Source organism: Meleagris gallopavo, chromosome 3 (assembly GCF_905368555.1).
Source record: "Meleagris gallopavo chromosome 3, MGAL_WU_HG_1.1, whole genome shotgun sequence".
NCBI lineage: Eukaryota > Metazoa > Chordata > Aves > Galliformes > Phasianidae > Meleagris > Meleagris gallopavo.
This window is the reverse complement of record NC_139406.1, coordinates 3,370,841-3,382,744: the sequence shown is the minus strand read 5'-3', so window position 1 is coordinate 3,382,744 and position 11,904 is coordinate 3,370,841. Positions and strand designations below refer to the sequence as shown.

At 43.7% G+C, this 11,904-nt stretch overlaps 1 protein-coding gene across 8 annotated transcripts in view; it reads left to right on the top strand.

Annotated features, from left to right (window-relative positions):
* Nucleotides 1–395: 395 nt before the first annotated feature.
* Nucleotides 396–11,904, top strand: part of KCNG2 (potassium voltage-gated channel modifier subfamily G member 2) — a 61,900-nt gene continuing 50,391 nt past the window's right edge. For 4 of the 8 annotated variants that reach the window (XM_085220067.1, XM_085220069.1, XM_085220073.1 and 1 more), the window contains exon 1: nt 741–1,136. The gene's annotated coding sequence lies outside the window, so the exon portion shown is untranslated. The other 4 variants (XM_003204691.5, XM_085220070.1, XM_085220068.1 and 1 more) reach the window with 2 other exon arrangements.

Below are 11,904 nucleotides of genomic sequence, written 5' to 3'. Positions count from 1 at the left end.
TTTGCTGAGAAAAGGCACTAGTAAATACACACATAATCTTTGCTTCAGTCTTAAGAGGCAAAAAGCATAACAGAGAGCAGAGCTAGACAGAAGTTTTCCCCGGGGGAAGAGGCAGAAGAATTACTGAAAGAAACTGGAACAAATGCCAGCATAAACAGTACATAAATTATAGGATGTTAAGACTGACAAAAATCAGGACCCAGAAACCATCAGGAAAGACGTTCTGAAGAAACAGGCAAAGATACAGGGGGCGGGAAATACATTTCAACGTCCTTCAGTCTTTTTGTAAACGACGCGTTGTGACCTAGGGCAGCCTGGAGCAGCAGCTATTTGCAAGAGCGGCTGGAAGCGCAGGACGATGCCCTCGTTGTTACAGCCACAAACACAACAGGCATTGCACTCGCTGTTTGCCTCCTGTGGGTGCGCGGGCCGTCCCTGCACACACGCGGGCAGCAGGAGGCTTTATAGCTTCCCGAGTCCCGCTCGCGGCTCCCGGCACGGCGGTCGCGGTCCCTGCGGGCGCCTCGCCCCGCTGACTCCGCCCGCCCGAGGGGCCACCGGAGAAGCTCCGCTCGGCTGCCCTGCCTCGCCGGGGCGGTCGGGCGCTTCTTCGCAACGCGTTTCCACGCCGGGATCCCCGGTCGCGGTGACGGGGCGGAGGCAGCGGAGCGATGCAGGAACTCAGCGCTTAGCGCTCCCAGGCGCCGAGCCTAGGGCAGGATTTCGAAGGGGTAAACGTACCTGGGAGGAGCGGCACCTGCGGGACCGCGTTAGGTTTAAGCTCGCGGGCGGCAGCTTCAAACCGGGACGACCCGGCGCGCCTTTCACCGCCGCGCTCGCGGACCGGTAACAACATCGGTGCCGCTCGCAGGGACGCCACAACCCCGCGGCGTCGGGACGCCCTAGGGCAGCCCGCTCCCAGCCTGGCGGTTACCGGCGTCCCGCCGTTCCTCCGAGGAAAACGGCCCCGACGGAGGGCCGGGCACGGCAGCACCTGCCCCGCCGCCGCCGCGAAATGGCCGCCTCCCCACGCGTGTCCCCCGGCGGCAGGCGGCGCTGCGCGGTCGGCTGGCGGTGGGCGGAGGGGCACCGCGATGGAGCGGAGGGCGGCCGGCGAAGAGGAGGCAGCGCCCGCGGTGAGAGAGGGCTGCGGCTCGCGGCGGCGGGAGGGAGCGTGCGAGGGGACGAGCTAAGGTGGCGGGGCCGCCGACCGCGAGGGTGCCGCGCGTCTTTGGCGGAAAGGCGGCCGGCGGGACGCAGCCGGGCCGCCGTGAGCCGAGACCCTCGCGCTGCCGGCTCCGCGGCGCGGCTCCACAGCGCTGAAGGTAACGGAGCTCGGCGTCGTTCGGGGGGCTCGGGACTGCCGGGCGGAGCGTGGCGGAGCACGTCTCCCTTTCCTCGTCCTTTTGGGGGGTGTTTCTCTTTAGTTTTGGAAATGGGGTTTCCCGGGCTGTCACTGGCGTGCGGTAACGTACTCTGGCAATGCGAACGCAAATGAGCCTCGCTTCAGGAGTTCGAGCTCAGCCCAGCTCCGGCCGGGCTCCGGGATCCTCTCGAGGTCTGTTCGACATTCGGTCGGGTTGCCGTATCTGCGAAGTGACGCGTACGGCAGTGTGATTGATTGTGGATTTCAGTTCGGATCTTTAGCTCCGAGTACGTGTGTCAGTTACAGTGGTGTTTGTTACGCGTGTTACTAAAAGTTTGGGTGTTGACACGTTGTCAGTAACAATGAATTGTAAATTGTGAAGCAAGGTCGAGGGTCTGCGTTGGCTGTGAACCGCACTGAGCAGTGATGACATGCCCTCAACGCAGGGGTTGTGGTTTGTCCCAAGGACGAGATCGTTGTAAGACTGCCGATGCCCGTGGTCACCTTTAACAGTGCCATTGCCTAAGAGATGAGCTCTCTTTCCTGTGCAGCGTTAGTTTAGGAGTTACTCTTACAAGTAGGAGCTTTATAGCACATCCTTTATTCCTGAGGAGGGTTGGCTGAGTCCATAAAATTGGCAGACTTCAGCTGAGGACTTATTCTTGGTGCAGCCCGCAGTGCCAAAGTTGTTCAGCAGCAGAGGCTTCTTCCGAGTCTCCTTATCCACCATGCTGGAATTCCTTGAGGATGACCTTCAGAGAAAGAACTCAGTTTTGCTCAGAGGATCACATACCTCTTTTATTTGCTCTTCTTAAGTCTTCCCTAAAACAACAAGTAGAGGGTTTGGAAGGAAACCCACGAGTAAACATTCAGCACTTCCTCTCCCTTATGGATAAGCTAGTAGACATTTGGACTTGCTATGGGTCCTGGAAAGGTTTCTAGCCAAGCACGAAAGATCAGATTTGGTACTGCTACAGGAAAATGTAAGGTGGAGGAAGGGATAGTATTCCTTTTTCGTTCCTCATTCTTATGTGAAGAAAGAAGGTTAAAAATTGGGCATGTGTGTTTTTTTTTTTTCCCAGGTCACTTTTAGTTGTTTAATCAGTGTGTCCAGTTCTCTGAAATCTCAAGACTTCTGCCTTTAAAAGAATATTGGCTGATATTTTCAGGCAGTGTGCATCTGAGATATTACTGCATTTGTTAGGGGATGAACAGCACTTGGCCTTGTGCCTCTGGTCTTGTGCCTAATAATACATTGTGGGAGTGGTGCGTTAGCTGTCAATAAATGTCTGTCATCTCTTAGGTCTTAATTATAAAATGGTTTTAAAACGGCATGAAAAGGAAACTTTCAGCTCAGTACATAAATGTGGTAGAGCCCTGTGTATGAATAACACGGTGCCCCACATCTGTCAGCACTGTATCCATTAATAAAGCCCTGATTTGCTTCTGTGGCTTCAGTTTCAAAGCCCTAAAATATGTGCAGTTTTCAGTATGGTGGCTGGATGTGAGTTTTTTTGCCTCCTTTAGCAGTTCTTTGCTTGTAAAACAGTTGCATTTCTTCTCAGAACAAGATTCAGGCAGGGTTGAAATAGCTGTTGGATGCTTTACCACTTTTCTTCGCTCCCATGTCTGATTCCGAGAGCAATTTCAGGACAGTCTGAGGTTGCTGCTAAGTAATCTGTCCTGTATCAGGCACTAAACGCAGTACTGTCTGGAAGGGAACTGTGAGTCAAGCAAATGCTGGATAGCTTTTGATGTACTGTGGAAACCCTCTGTGAAAAAGTTGTACTTCTGTAGCAGAAGATCTGTCTAGCTTTGGAATCTAGTGCAAGAATAGCTGGTGGGAACTGCCTGTATAGTAGCTAACCTATCCTAGTATCCTGCATGTGCATGTTGCCTTTTGAAGTCTGAGCACAGCTGTTCTCTTGTTAACTTGCTCCTGGCATTGATTTGGTTGCTTATCTTGAGCAATCTGGAGCACAAAAGAATTGGATGTGATTGCTGTCCTGCCTTTGCAAGGCAGAAAGGTGGGGAAGCATCTTGAGACTGAACAGATGATAAAATATATTTTCAATTTGTGTTATTAAAGGAAGAAACAGAAAACAGGAGTAGTAAAAAATCCAAATGTTTTCTAAAGCTATAAATGGTTGAGGAGGCTGTATTGTATTTTAAAACTATGTACGTGCTCTAGGACCAGAATTTTTGAATTTTTCTTACGGATAAGTCTCATTAGGGGGTTTAGAAATTTTGTCAGGTGCATGTAGATGATGAGAATCAAGATTGTTTTTTAAAAAAAGCTCCAAAAAAATTGAAACGGAAAAGAAACTAAGAGACTGACTCAATGTGATGCGTACATTGCGTTGAGTAGCTTATTTGCTTAATTAAGGCATCCGTTTGAAGTTATTTGACTTGCACGTTTCCCTACTCAGATTAATGTCTTCATCACAGTGATCGTTGAACCATTTATATTCAATGAACCTTCATGCTTTTTTTAATCAGTCAGGTATCTTTAAGTATTCATAATAATCTTGATAACTTCAAGATGCTTTTCCTTCTTTTCTGGTGAGTTATAATTTATATTCTTATTCTGTATCACAGCTGAACCCATATTCCATTTCAAGATGCAGTTTAGCCACAAATCACTCTCTTGCTTCTATTTGTTTGCCTAGTGTCTTGTTGTGTGGAAGACCTTTTTCCTGCTCCTTGCTTCTCTTTTTCAGTGGGGTGAAGATGCCAAAGTGAATTCAGATACTGCGCGGCGTGGTTGAATGTTAAGCAGAACCAAGATTTAAAAAAAAAAAAAAAAAAAAAGTGTTTGAAGACCTGGCTAATGTGGGACAAGCACTGATGGTTGTCTGGCTTTACCTGACTTCCAGAAGAACAGGCTGATGCTCCCCTTTGTTACTCAAGATGAGGGAGGGGCCAGAGTCCCTCTGCTTCCTTGATGCTGCCTTTCTGCCCTTACCAAGTCAAAACGCATTTGTGATGTCATGCTAAAAGGCAGTGTGCTTTAGGATGAGTGCTTTACATTTAAAAACTTTCAGTGCTTCCACTAACCTTAGGTGCGTGTGAATACATTGAAGAGAGATTTCTGGAGCATTATTGCTATTAAATATTTAGAATCTCTGCATCTTTTTCACCCTCGGGGGGAGGGGGAAGGATAGTCTCACAGCTTCCTAACATGAACTGACATCTCTGTTAAATGTTCAAGTTATACCACCAGATGTGCCATTTCAGAACCATAATGATGATAAAATCTGAAACTTCGAAGTGAAACAGACATTTGTGGTACGTTTTCCTAATGGCAAAAAACAAAAGGAAGAGTTTAAATGACTGTAATTGAATCAGGTCGTTTTAACATCTTCCTACTCCGAGTTAGAAAAGGTGCCAAACAATCTCTGTGTCTTTCAGGATTCTACATAATTAAATTAAAAGTAGTAAGAGTCATTAAAACTGTTAAGTGTGACGCCAGCTATTGAGAAAAATTAACACGAAGTAGCTTTGTTTACAGGATACCCACATAAATAATGGTTCTCTGTGCTTACTTGGTTAGCCAGCGCATTTTATTTTCTGAGCAATCTTGGCAGAAGTCATCAAGTTTGTTGAAAACAAAGGTTCCAACTAAGGTGTGTTAAATTGGAGTTCTGCACAGCTGGCAGGAGGTAAATCAATATTAGGCAAATGGAAAAGAACATGAGTGTTTAAAAGGAAAAAGAATTGTAAGGAAGATTCTAGGAATATTAAAGCAACAACGATTAAACAAATATAAAGCATTAAAAACGCTTTTGCATCACTACGAAAGGTGAAAAATTATGCATACTAGTGATTATTGAGGTTATTATATCCTTTTTTTTCAGAGCTTTGAACTTCTTGAAGAAGCAAGTACTGTTTAGACTGAGATGATATGCACAAGAAGCTCTTTGAAAGATTAATGGTGTTGGGTTGAGTTAGAGCCATTTGCCTGAGCCCTTTATTGATGGCTCCATCAGCAGAATGAATAGACTGGTATCAGCTGGGCAGGAAATAATGAGCCAGTTCTGGTGCTGTCTGTGCTCAGGTTTGTCTTGTGCCCAGGAGCTTGAGTGAGTAGCTGTGGGTATGCTGCTTATACCCTTCTCACTCTGAACTGGGTCTTGAACCCAGTGTCCACATCCCTGCCTGCATGGATAGGAGCTCAAATCTGGGTGCATCAGGGATTTGGGGCCCCTGGAATGGTAAGTACATTCAGTTTTCTGAGAAGAGCCAGTCAGTATATACAAATATATAGATATATTCGTGTTTCTAGTGACACATTATTGGTAACAGCTGAAAATGAGGCTTCTCAGATATACAGAAAAACATGCATTGTGTGTTGGCTGCAAGGCAAATTCTCACATTTAATGCATATTTACTGTATCTGAATTACAAGACATCTGTAATTTCGGAATATTTAGGAGGAGGACAGGTAGAGAAAAGAGGAAAAGTAAAACAGTCAGATTTAAACTGTCCTCCGGAGGTTTTCACAGCCATGTCAAATAATTCTTGTGGCAAACTTTTAGCCCTGAAAAATATACCTAACGTCTTCGAGTCTCACTAAGTTCTGAGACTTTGGGATTCTATTTGTCCAGGGTGTTGAGCAGAGCAAGATTCTGAATCTTAAGTTCATTCCCATTCATTTTCCCATCTAGAACTGAGCTTAAGTTAGTGTCTTTAAATCTTTGGCACATCAAACCAGCTTTGAATCACTGTAAAAACTGTCACTGATCTGACTGAAAACAGGTCATCTCCTAGGGTAAATCTGCTCATTGTTTGAACTTGTGAGGACCTGTGTTATCTTGATGTCTCTCATCTTTTACCTCCTCCTTTGGCGCTGCCTCTCCCTCGCCATGGCTTATCAGCACGTGGGTTGTGAGCCCTCCTTTCTGTTCCTCACATCACTGCTATGATGGGCTGCCATTGGCTTGAGCTGGAACAATCTTGTTCGTAGCTAAACTGAAAATCTGGTTACAGCTGGACTGACTTAGATGAGTAATAATATAACACGGTATACAGCAAAAACAGCAACAGGAGCTTGCCTGTTTAACCACAGAAATGATGTAATTAATGAAGGGAAGGATGTGTGGTTCCCTTCAGTGAGGGAGGTCATGTTCCTTGCGGGGGTGATGTGAAGGCATGTCAGCCCCAAGTTTGGCATGCTGTTCAGAATTGGTTATCTAACGTACTGATGGATTTTTCAGCAGATAGAAGAATTGTGTTATTTATTTTTAAAAAGATAGCCATCCTGTTTTGGAAATGAGACAGAAACAATTGCTAAACAAAGTGCATCGTAAACACTGGAAAGGTTAAAGTAATAGAGGAGGGGATAGGCTGGGCTTGAGGAATAGGAAGGGAGGGTCTTTGAACTTCAGATTGAAGAATCCTGTAATTCCCTCTGGTGGGTGGTGAGCAGCAGGAGAAACGGTTGTTTTCCTTCAGATTTTCAGTGCAGTTTTTTCAACCGATAAAGGCAGGAAGCTGGAGCCTCCACAGAAGCTCTGCAATCATTATATGAATCTGTTCGACAAAAGTCGGAATGAAGCCCAATCTCTGTAGTTCAGAGCTTTCCAAGTATTACTCCAAGGCTAAGGGCTGTATAGGTTAGGATTCTGCTAACTGATCTGCCAGAATGAAATTCTTATGTGGCTCTTAAGAATGATTTTTCTCACAAACTCTCTTTGATAGTATGATTGAGTTAAAGAGGTAATGCGTTAAAAGCAGTTGTTTCCCAGGGTGTAGAACACATGCTCAGAAGTTTTACTTTGTAATTCTGATATCATAAACAACTCTTTATGATGATTGCTGTAAAGTACTTTGGTTTGTGAAAATTTTGATACACCATCAAAATTGACACCATACTTACATGCTTTGTGTTTTCTTTCCTCTTCTCTTTTTTTCCAGTAGTGAATTTTCAGTTGTATTTTGAGAGCAGAAGCTTGCCGTGTTTCTCCACACAGTACTGTTGCTGGACCTTTTGCCATCTCTTCAGGCTGTGCAACGTTGTCAATCAGCTGAACTGTTAAATTTATTTACAGTAATACTAACCCAATTCTAACCTTACCCAGCTGTTCAGAATAATGAATGATTTTACCTTCCAGCAGATTTCAAACCTAAGAAATCAATGAAGCCACGGGAAGCTTGTTTGGGATTTTTATTGATGTGTACATGCAATTACATTGAATGGCATCATTTATATGATGTTGTTTAATGTCCGGAAGTGCACATTACAACCTTGGCCCTGTTATGTTTAATCACAGTGTGGAAGTACTCACATTATTATTCACAGTTTTACTTCCAAGCTAATTTTATGTACAGCATTTATGTTCGGCTGAATTTGTGTTTGCTGATTAAGGGAAAGTCATGGTTCCACAGCAGCATATCTGGACTTCTCCATTCTTCACCCTACATAAAGGGAGGAGCAATGCCAAGCATACCAGTTCTAGTTCAGATATGGTTGATTTCCAGAAGTTCTGTACCTAAATTAATTTTCTTGCTCTTTTCTTCTTCCTGGTGTTTGTCAAGGTCATTTATTCAGGGCTGTCTTTCAGCTGTGATTTTTCATATTATTAGATATCTTTTATATCATCAAAGGTTTCAAAAAGGACTTTTCTGAGTATGACTCAAAAACCTGTGAAAACCTTTGAAAGTATACATGGGTAAATGAAGCTGATTAGTGTTATATATGAAAGAGAGAAATAAAAGGAATTTTTGAATTATTCTTTGTGACAAACTGAGGAGTTCTTGAAGCTAGTATAAGGCTCTATTTTGTACTTACTGGCTTTGAAATGAAAGATCGAGTCCCTTGGGGGGTATGTACAACTTTATCAGAGAGTATAAACAAACAGCATATCCTCCATATTTTTGAGAGTTGTAGCAGTTGGTAACTGTAGATTCACAATCTTCCCTTTTGTGTGTATATTCTTTAATGTAAATATCACTAAAATATTCTCATTTCAGTATCACAGTTAGTATTTCCCAAAATCCCTTATTCTGAGTTCAACCTGTCTTTGTGGTTTTATGAGGCTTCATGCTGCGAAGGCTTCCTCTGACTGCAGAAAGACTTGAGTTTGTTCTGGAGACTGCTGTTAAGGGCTGCAATGGAAGCAGTTCCTGGGGAATGTTCTTGGCTGTGCTGATGTAAATCAAAGGCTCCTGTCCAGATTTACCTTTGTATAAATGAGAGCACATCTGAGTCCTAGATGTTTATTCTGGTATTTCTTTGTACTTGTACTGTAGGATAGAGTTAAAACCTTCAGTCGTGGATTAATAATATATTACTCTTGGTCTAAGCAACGGTGGAAGTTCTGATTTGATTTCTACATTTAAAATAAAAGTCTGAGAAAAGAGCTTACATTCAGTTCAGTGCCTGATCCTGCCAGTCTTTACCCTTATTCATGCAAATGTTTCTACTGAGTACATAGGTATCCTGAAGTGAGTATGGACTCCTGTAAGTAAGGGGTTTCAAGAGTGGGTTTTTACAGAACTTTTAAATACCTGACATTTATCAAACCTCATACATCCTAATTACTATATCGTAGCTGCTATGCTTTGTCATGTGAAGAAGTATGGTGAATTATTTGTAATAGCAGTATTGCTCTATAGGTTCTGGTAGTGAATTAGACTGACAAGTAACACCTGTTCAAATGTTAAGTATGTGCATACTTCTCAGAAATATGCTTTTTAGTTTTATATCAAACATGCCCACTATGCAACAACCTACTATAATTCTAAATGTTGGGTTATAGTCTTTTAAGATTGTCTAAAATTAAATTAAAATTAAAATTAAGTTCTCCAATTGAAGGTATCTTCCTTCAACTAAAAGTGAGAGAAGACAAGTGTGTGCATCTAAGACCCATACTTCTGTAAAATGAATGAATGAAGCTACTTTAAAAAAAAAAAAGTCCTGAAAACGGGTTACATTCCTAGATACATGTCTGAAAACCCAAAGTCAAATGGGGACTTGTCATGTATAATGGCAGTAGCCTGATTCTTCTTTTAAGCCTGTGGAGTCAGCGTTTCCCTGAACTTTTCTGTCTCCTTCTTGGTTCAGAAGATTTTTCAACTATGACCTAAAAATTAAAGAGGTGATATGAGACTAGCAGTAGCTTAGACAGGATAGATTTTGACAGACTTTTGTCTTTCTAGAACTTTCAAACAGGAGCAAAGAGTCCTAAAAAAAAAAAATAATCCTTCATCAGGAAAGGAAATGGTTATACCAAGATTGATAAAGACCTGCAAGATCATCCAGTCCAATATTTCCCCATTTCACCAGTATTTTCCCACTTAACCACATCCCTCAGTACAACATCTAAGTGTTCCTTGAACGCCTCTGGGGACAGTGACTCCACCGTCTCCCTGGGCAGCCCATTCCAGTGCCTGACCGCTCTTTCAGAGAAGAAATTTTTCCCGAAGTCCAACCTGAATCTCCCTTTGTTCAACTTCAGTCCATTCCCTCTTGTCCTATTGTTAGTTACCCGGGAGTAGGGGCCAACCCCCACCTCGCCACAGCTTCCCTTTGAGTGGTTGTAGGCAGTGATATGTTCTCCCCTGAGCCTGCTCTTCTCCAGACTAAATCATCCTCAGCTGTTCCTCATATGGCTTGTCACACTGACTGTTGGGTGAAGGTTCTTTGCCAAAGGGTGGTTGGGCACTGGAACAGGCTCCTGAGAAGATTGGTCATGGCACCAGGCCTGTCAGAGTTTAAGAAGTGTTTGGTCATTGCTCTGAAGACATAGGGTTTGATTTTGGGGTAGTCCATTGTGGAACCAGGAGTTGGACTCAGTGACCCTTGTGGGTCTCTTCCAAATTGGGATATTCTATGATTCTGACTCTTCGCCGCTATTACTTCAGAGATTTCTGCAGGATGTTGGCATGGTACGCTACAGTTCTTGCCTTGTTCTTTGTCATAAAAGCCGTATGAGGCCCATAACGATCTATTTAAAGAATTTTTATAGTACTTTTCTCAATAACTTAGATATTCCCTGTGTACCCTAGCTCAATCAACCTCAATTGCAGGCAGAACTGTTGAGGAGACAGTATACAGTTCTCAGAGGAATGCACAGAAATAATTTGCAGTCCTGATGGAGAGCAGTGTTTTCTTAATTGTCTTTTTTCATGAATCTTAAGAATTCACTGGAGTATGTTAAATTATGCCACTCTTTCTATTCTTAAGAGTGAACATTATTTGAAAGAAAAAAGAAAAATTAATCGTAGCACAGAATTATCCCACTTCATAATTTTAAAGTTATTCTATGCATCACTGCACATTTCAGTACAAAATAATGAAGCAAGAGAAATGGCTACAGTTATGCTAAATGGGATAGAAAGGTGTAAAAGAAATCAAACTGTTTATTTTCAGAATGTAAATGAAAATGCAGTGTTTGGGTTTGCCTTTGTAGGGGCAAACTGCCTGTGTGAGCAAGACAGCAATTATTGTGCATTATGAGGTTTTTATGTCTTATTTCCTTTCATTATTAATGAAAGTTAGTAGAGGAGGTACAAATTTCAGCCATTTGTAGCTGGAATTACAGATGACCATCAAGTGTATTAAAATAGGCATCGTATAAGCATATCCATAAGGTGTAAAACTGCACAGTCTGGTATTTTCTATCTAAAATGATCCCAGCTCAGAGCAGAACGATAGTGTTCAGGCTGTTTAGCCATACGTATGGGTGGTGAGCCTCATCTTTGTGCCTGGGAAGATGATGGAACAGATCCTTCTGGAAGACATGTTAAGGCACATGAGAGATGAGCAGGTGATCTGAGACAGCCAGCATGGCTTTACCAAGGGAAGGTTGTGTCTGACCATATGGTGGCCTTCTGTGGTGGAGTGATGATGTCAGTGGACAAAGGGAAGGCAGCCAGTGTCATCTATCTGGACTTGTGCAAGGCCTTTGACGTGGTCCCCCGTCACATCCTTATCTCTTAATTGGAGAGAGATGGATTTGAGAGCTGGACTATTTCTTGGATAAGGAATTGGTTGGAAGACCAAAGAAAGAGGGTTGTGGTGAATGGCACTGTGTCCAGGTGGAGGCTGGTGACAAGTGGTGTCCCCCGGAGATCTGTCTCGGGACTGGTGCTCTTCAGAATCTTCATCAGTGACACTGATGATAGACTTGAGTGCACCCTCAGTGAGTTTGCCAATGATGCCAAGCTGAGTGGTGCGGTTGACATGTTAGAAGGAAGGGATGCCGTCCGGAGGGATTTCGGCAGACTTGAAAAGTGGGCCCTGGTGAACCTAGTGAGGTTCAACATAGCAAAGTGCAAGATTTTGCACTTCGGTCAGAGGAACCCCAGATGTGCATACAGACTGGGAGAAGAAGTCCTTGAGACTAACCCTGCTGAAAAGGGCCTAGGGGTGAAAAACCGAACATGTGCCAGCAATGTGCTCTTGCAGCTTGGAAGGCCAGTGGTATGCTGGGCTCCATCAGAAGGGGGGTGGACAGCAGGGACAGGAAGGTGATTTGTCCCTTTCTACTCTGCCATGTGAGGCCCCATCTGGAGTACTGCATCCAGATCTGGGG